Consider the following 7,494-nt stretch of genomic DNA (forward strand, 5'->3'; position numbering starts at 1 on the left):
ATTAGTGGAAATCAAAGCTATAATGCAGAGGGAAAAAATGGAAATCCAGCAGACCCAAGGTTGAACACAGTGAGTTAGTTGCAAATAGTTCAACCACAAAACCCTATCTCTGCTTTTCCATATTTGTGTTGAACTAAAGCACACAACAGTATGTAAATGCCCCTAGGCTCTCGTGGTACTTCTTTGGCATCTTTGTCAGCTATTTCCATCTGTCCCCTACACTAAAAATTGCTACTGGTGACCTCTAACTCCATGGACCAGTCTTCATACTGCATTCCTATCACCAGAAACAAAATGCCTTTGTAGTAGTGTCAGACTCAAAAGCATTTGATCATTACTATAAAGGCTCTTATTATTATGCCCTCTTGCTCTGGCCTTTACTGATACCTTCCCCTGCATTCCCAGCACTTCTCTCACTTAAATTGAAACCACCTGGCCAAGTCCCCCCACCCCCATTTAAGTATTTACTTCTTGAGAAGAAAGGAGTTTTAATCAGGGTTCAAATAAGTAAACAAAATTTTATCAGTAGAGGCTATGAGTCTTTTGAAGAATGTGACAACTCTTTTGTGATTCCTTCACCTTTGAAATAGACATAAGAATAATATCATGTCCTCTAAGGGAAACTGAAAAGTTTGGTAGACCTAAAAAAGTTAATAGACCTAAAATGCAATACCTGTGCTCAGTAATAACTACTGCTAGACAACTCTTTTTGTCGTGGTGAAGAATTGGAAATTGAGGGGATGCCCATCAATTGGGGAATGGCTGAACAAGTTGTAGTATATGAATGTGATGGAATACTATTGTGCTGTAAGAAATGATGAGCAGACAGATTTCAGAAAAACCTGGAAAGACTTAAGTGGACTAATGTGAGCAGAACCAGAACATTGTACATAGTAACAGCAACTTTGTGTGATGATCAACTGATAGACTTAACTCTTCTCAGCAATACAATGATCCAAGACAATTCCAAAGGACTCATGATGGAAAATGCTCTCCACATCCAGGAAAAAGAACTGTGGAATCTGAATGAAGATTGAACCATACTATTTTCACTTTTTTGTCTTTTTTTCTTGAGGTTTTTCCCTTTTGTTCTGATTCTTCTTTCACAACATGACTAATGTAGAAATATGTTTAACATGATCATACATATATAACCTAAAAAAATAACTACTGCTAGAGTATAAGTAAGGTGTGGTGGTTAAAGGAGAATTCCTGTCCTTTAACTGTCACTGTGTAAATGTCAGACAACTATTCACAATCCATTAGGCTCACTAATCAGATGAAAGTAAGCCTTTTTTTTTTAAATAAAAGCCTTTATTATTTTAACTTTGTATTTGACTTGATAGTGGTGACCTGAATGGGGACTGATTGGACTATGCTGTATAGTGAAAATGATGCTAGATTTGAAATCAAGAGAAATTGGGCAGCTAGGTGGTTCAGTGGCTAGAGCACTGGCCCTGGATTCAGGAGGACCTGAGTTCAAATCTGGCCTCAGACCCTTGACACTTACTAGCTGTGTGACCCTGGGCAAGTCACTTAACCCCAATTGCCTCACCAAAAAAAAAAAAAAATCCTGGGTATCTAACTTACTGCCTTTGTGACGTTGGGCAAGTCTCTGGACCTCGCCTTCCCCATCTATAAAATGGGATGGTTGAATAGATGGTGTCTAAGGTCCGTTCCTGCTTTAAATCAGTGCTTCCTTGACTTGCTATAGAATAAAGGATGCATAAATAACAAAACCCAAAAGCTTAAACAAGACTCTAAAGTATAGACCTCTAGCTGAAGAGAGAGGAATCTTTATTCTGTGGTTGGAAGTGTACAGAGAAGAAAGCTATATAATTAATTGTTGGGTCTTTTTGGCAATTTAGGTGCTTTAAATTGGATTGAGTGTCTAGACTAATGGTGTCAAACTCAAAAGAGAAGTGGGGGCCACTGAACAGAGGAAGGCCTCATCTTCATTTAGTTTTAAAATATAAGGGGTGGCTAGGTGGAGTCAGGAGGACCTGAGTTCAAATCCAACCTCGGACACTTAACACATACTGGCTGTGTGACCCTGGGCAAATCACTTAACCCCAATTGCCACACACACACACACACACACACACACACACACACTCTCTCTCTCTCTCTCTCTCTCTCTCTTATATATATATATATATATATATATATATATACATGTATTTTATTTTTACTTATTTTGGTTTTTTTTTAATGCTTATTTTGTTAAATATTTCCAAATTATATTTTAATCTGGTCACAGCAGCTCTCAGGAGTATGGCAGGTTATGGATTTGACACTTCTGGTGGAACACCTCTATCTAGAGCTTCCAGATGTTTTAGTTCTAATTTGAGCCCCTTGAGAGTCAGAATTCAGTGCCTTCTTTCTGTGGCTTTTATTTCTTGGCACTGGGCTTTGCACATAACAGGTCACAATAAAGACTTGTTGAATGTAAACAAAAGAAGGAAATTGAAAGCTGTTTCCTAGGTTGAGGTACTGAAATAGTTAGCTATTTTGTTTAGAAACCCTAATTTGTATTTCTACTTGCATGTTTAAGTACTGGCCCCAGATGGCAGCACTGAACCTAAACAGCCCAAGAAACTCCTCTAATTTCCAGTCATTTGGGGCTATTTTTGCTTAAGGAAGTTTTGATTCCCTTTGAATAGTCACATTTTTACAGGGAGTTAACTGTCATTGATAGTCTGCTGCCCAATTAATCTTTCTCCAATAGTGCTGCTTACCAGAATAGAAATTGAGAAAGGGCACAGAAAAAGCACTAGACAGAAAATCTGGGTTTCAGCCCTGGATCTTCCACTGAGCTGTGACTGGAGCAAGTTTCTGAGCCAGTTTCCCCATGTGTAAAATGAGACTAATAATCCTTACCCTGTATCTTGCATTGTTGTAGTGGTCACATGAAATAGGATAGGAATAGGAATTAGAACTGGGATTTCATTGGGACAGGGAACTCTTGGATAAGGAAAATCCCTCTACCAGTGCAGGCTTGTACCTTCTCTGCAACAGAGAGAGTTGCCCAGAGCCCACAGAGGTTTAGGTGACATAGCTAGAGTCACACAGCTAGGATATGTGGGACTTAAAAATAATAAACTCAGTCCTTCCTGGCTTCAAGGCTGGCTTTCTCTGTAAGAGCCCTAGTAAAGGTAATATACTGTATAATGTGAATTGAGAATCATAGAATGTGACTGTAGTACAAATCATCTAGTCCACCCTCAACTTGCAGGATACTTGCCCAAGGTCACAAAGCTAGTAAGTAACAGAGCTGGAGCTTGTCCCATGTACAAATCCAATATTCTTTCCATCATACGATGCTGACAATATATTGGTGGAGCTAACAGTAATGGAACTGTTATATATGATAATCATGGGGTATGAGCAACAGATGACCAGTGGACAGCCCATATGCACCACTGGTAATCGTGTAATTGTAAGAACTCCAAGAAGGCCTGCGGTATAATGGGTGGACCCCTGGTGGCAAATTTATGGGGAGTCAGGAATGAATCATACAGGTTAGACATGGAGGGGTTACATTAATGAAAGCAATACTTAATGCTGACAAGATCACAGATCCTTTGGAGTTTAATGTATAATAATAGTAATATTAGTTGGCATTAGAGTCAAGGACCTGGCTTCAAACCCTACCTCCTGTACATACAGGTTGTGTGACTGGGTAGGTCGCATTCATTTCTTAGTGCCCCAGGCAAATCCCTTAAAGCTCTAAGTTGCAAAGCAAGTGGCTGAGCTGCATTAGTGGAGGGGCTTTGCTCACTGGGAATTCCCTAAGCCAATGAAATAACAAGCCCAGTTTAAAAAAAAAAGTGTGTGTGTGTGTATACTCTGTCTCTGTCTCTGTCTCTTCTGAGTAGCAGTAGTACCGCTTATGGCAATAACTAACCTAGATCATTCACCAGATGCTTTTAGGTGCTATGCAATTAATTATCAGTAAGAAATATTTGAGATACTGAGTATGCTGTTAGATCCAATCCTAATGTTATGTGGATTTTCCCTGACTAGAAAACAGAGATGTTCCAAGGAGAGAGGCCCTTTTCAAATAGGTGCCTTGATAAACATCGAAGCCAAACAGCTATTGGTAGTTTTCAATCAGGCTGGCAGTCATTGCCAAGGTTGTTTTGTTTTTGTTTGTTTTCTTTTAACTGCAGCTTTCTAAGTATTATTTTGGGAACAGGACCACATCCAGGTGGGACTGTGCTAAGGGATTTTATTTTTGAATTTGTTGTACTTGTGACTTAGTTCTCCATCCTCTCCATCACACATTCTGTTTTATGTCTCTGTCACCCCCAATAGGCATTAAAAGTGGTGGATTGATGGAGACTGTGCTTTGAGAATAAGGAAAAGGAGAAAATCCAGCATTCTAAATCATGGAGCTCAGTGCAACTTACACTGTAGCTCCCATTCTGAGAGGCCTTGGAGCCTCTTTGATTAGCCACATGGCACCCTGGAGAAAGCCCTGACCCTAGGGTCAGCAAGACCAGATTCAAATGTGGTCTGGGACACTAGCTGTGTCACTCTGGGCAAGTCACCTAACTTCTGCCTCAGTTTCCTCATCTATGAAATGGGGATAATAATAGCACCCACCTCCCAGGATTCTTGTGAATATCGAACAAGATATTTGTAAACTTTAAATATTTGCAAACCCTGGGGGCAGCTAGGTGGTACAGTGGATAAAGCACCTGCCCTGGATTCAGGAGTACCTGAGTTCAAATCCAGCCTCAGACATTTGATACTTACTAGCTGTGTGACCCTGGGCAAGTCACTTAACCCTCATTGCCCTGCAAAAAAAAACAAACCAAAATATTTGCAAACCCTAGAGTACTATAAAGATGATCTCCTCCTTCTCCTCATCATCATTTTCAAGTGCTCTACCTTGGAAGGGTTGGCTTTGACCTCTTTTTTCAGGAATGTGGTGATTGTTTATTAGGACATCTCTGATTTGAAGGGAAGCTCTAGGTTTCTTATGTCTAATTTCTGATAATCAGATAAAGGTCCAGTTTTATGGGCCCTGCAGTTGGGGACAGTTGCCAGTAACCACACAGAGGGTGGTGTAGGTTGATCAAAAACCCCAATACATAAGTTAGCCTGGAATTGTAGGCAAGATTCCAGAGCCTCTGCTTAGGGAGAATGCCGTGTACCTGGGTGAGGCACTCTGTCCATAAAAGCCATTGACCCATGATTCATCTGAACCCAGTACAGACTTCACAAGAAGGCCCCAGCATTCCTTTGACTCCAGAGTCTGGGGAAAGTGCTAACCAAGAAGTGCTTTTTTTTCCCTTTTTTAAACCAAACAGAAACAGCAAATATAGACCAGATCCTGTTGGCTGAGCTCACACTACTCCCTCTTCCTGGAATGTATTTTCTTCTCATCCACTGATCCAAATCTTCCCCATCCTTAAGGCCCCAACTTAAGAACCATCCCCTTAATAAAAACCTTCCTGGCCCCCAGAACCTGATGTCGATTCCACGTTTTTCTAAACTTTTAGTCTCCATAGCTCATTTTCATTCTAAAATATTTCCCTTAACTTTCACATGTGTATCCCCTGTCTCCCCATTGAGATTTTAAGCTTTTCAAGATCAAGAACATGCCTAAGGCTTCCTTTGCAGCCTAAACAGCACCTAAATGACACACAATAGGTGGTCTGTTAAATACTTGTTGAACTGAAAAATTATCAAAGGGAACCGTGAAGCAGCAGTTTTGACCACAGGCCAAAAATGAACCCAGCCTATACACCTTGTTCCTATGCAAGGCGTGTTGCCTCCACACCCTCCTCAAGAATCGGGCCTTCTTTGCTAGATCTGGGCATGGTTCTCTGGCTGGGGAAGGAGAAATTCTGAGCAACTCTGCCCCTGTAAAAAGTTTTGACCGGAAGAGGCATAGCCTGGCTTACTGTGAGCTGCTTGGTAGCTCCAGGCAACTTGGCATAATGCTTATGCTCATTTATTGCAACGTCCTCATTTTCTTCACTTTTAGGTATGGTCCCAACAGAGCCATCATGAGCTCAGCCAGTTGAAAAAAAATGTTCATTTTTTTTGGCAAAGTGACTATTGTCCTATATTTCTAAGTAATACATTTCTATTGCTTTACCTCTTGCCATTAGTAAATATGTATCAGATGCTGTCTCTAGAAATGACCTAAGTTAAACATCAAACACATTCCAACTTCTGGGCTAAATCCAGTAGATGGAAAATTCCAATTTGTGCTTAGAACATATATTAAATTCAATCCAAGAAACATTTTAAAGCACCTTCTTTGTTCAGAGTACCGAGTTAAATACTGGGGGAGTTAAGATAGTTTTTGCCCAGGGGTAGGGGGCAGAGCCAAGACAGCAGAGGAAAGGCAGTGATCTGCCTGAGCTCTGCCCATAAGACAATTCCCGGAGCAGCAGAACCCACAAAAAGACAGGGTAAAATAATTTTCCAGCCAGAGACAATTTAGAAGGTGGGCCAAAAGTCGCGATGTTTTAATAACTTCTTGAAAATTATTCTTTATTTTTCACCATTTATGAATTTTGATTTTTTTACACACAATGTAAATTTATTTCCTATATATACTATATATGATGTTATAGTATTATAAATTGGGGGGTGCAGGGCAATGAGGGTTAAATGACTTGCCCAAGGTCACACAGCTAGTAAGTGTCAAGTGTCTGCAGTTGGATTTGAACTCAGGTCTTCCTGAATCAAGAGCCAGTGCTTTATCCACTGCACCACCTAGCTGCCCCCCGTATTAGAAATTAAAAACAAAAAATAAAGGAGATATTAAATTTTTAAACCCTTTTATGACTTTTGACCCACCCTATAGCCATTGAAGCTGTGAGAAGAGGGAAGAAAAAAGGGCTAAGGACCCAGCCTCAGGAAATGTCCTCATCACCCCTTTAAGGGGTCAGGAAGAGGACAAGAAAAAAAAAAGAAAAAACTCTCAGAAAACTAGGAGAACCAGAGAAAGAAGGGGTCTTTGAGAGGCTAAAGAAGAAGAGACTCTCCAGAAAGATATCCAGTGTATCAAAGGGGACAAAGAAGTCAAGAAGGATGAGGACAAAAATGGTCATTAGACTTGACTATTAGCAGGGCATGGTGACTTATGAAAGAGCAGTTTCAGCAGAATGGTGGGGAAAGAAATTTGAGGACAGAGTGGATGGGAAGGAAGTAGAGGTATTGGGTTTGTACATTGTCTTTTTTTCCCCCTTTTTAAAAAAATCATGAAAGTATTTAATTTATTTTCTAGTTACATGTAGAGATAGTTTTCAACATTTGTTTTCTCATACTTTTTTTTTCTTGCAGGGCAATGAGGGTTAAGTGACTTGCCCAGGGTCACACAGCTAGTAGGTGTCAAGTGTCTGAGGCTGGATTTGAACTCAGGTCCTCCCGAATCCAGGGCCAGTGCTTTATCCACTGCGCCACCTAGCTGCCCCCCAACATTTGTTTTTATAAGATTTCTAGTTTCAAATTTTTCTCCCTCCCTTCCCC

Source organism: Dromiciops gliroides, chromosome 1 (assembly GCF_019393635.1).
Source record: "Dromiciops gliroides isolate mDroGli1 chromosome 1, mDroGli1.pri, whole genome shotgun sequence".
NCBI classification, from domain to species: Eukaryota; Metazoa; Chordata; class Mammalia; order Microbiotheria; family Microbiotheriidae; genus Dromiciops; species Dromiciops gliroides.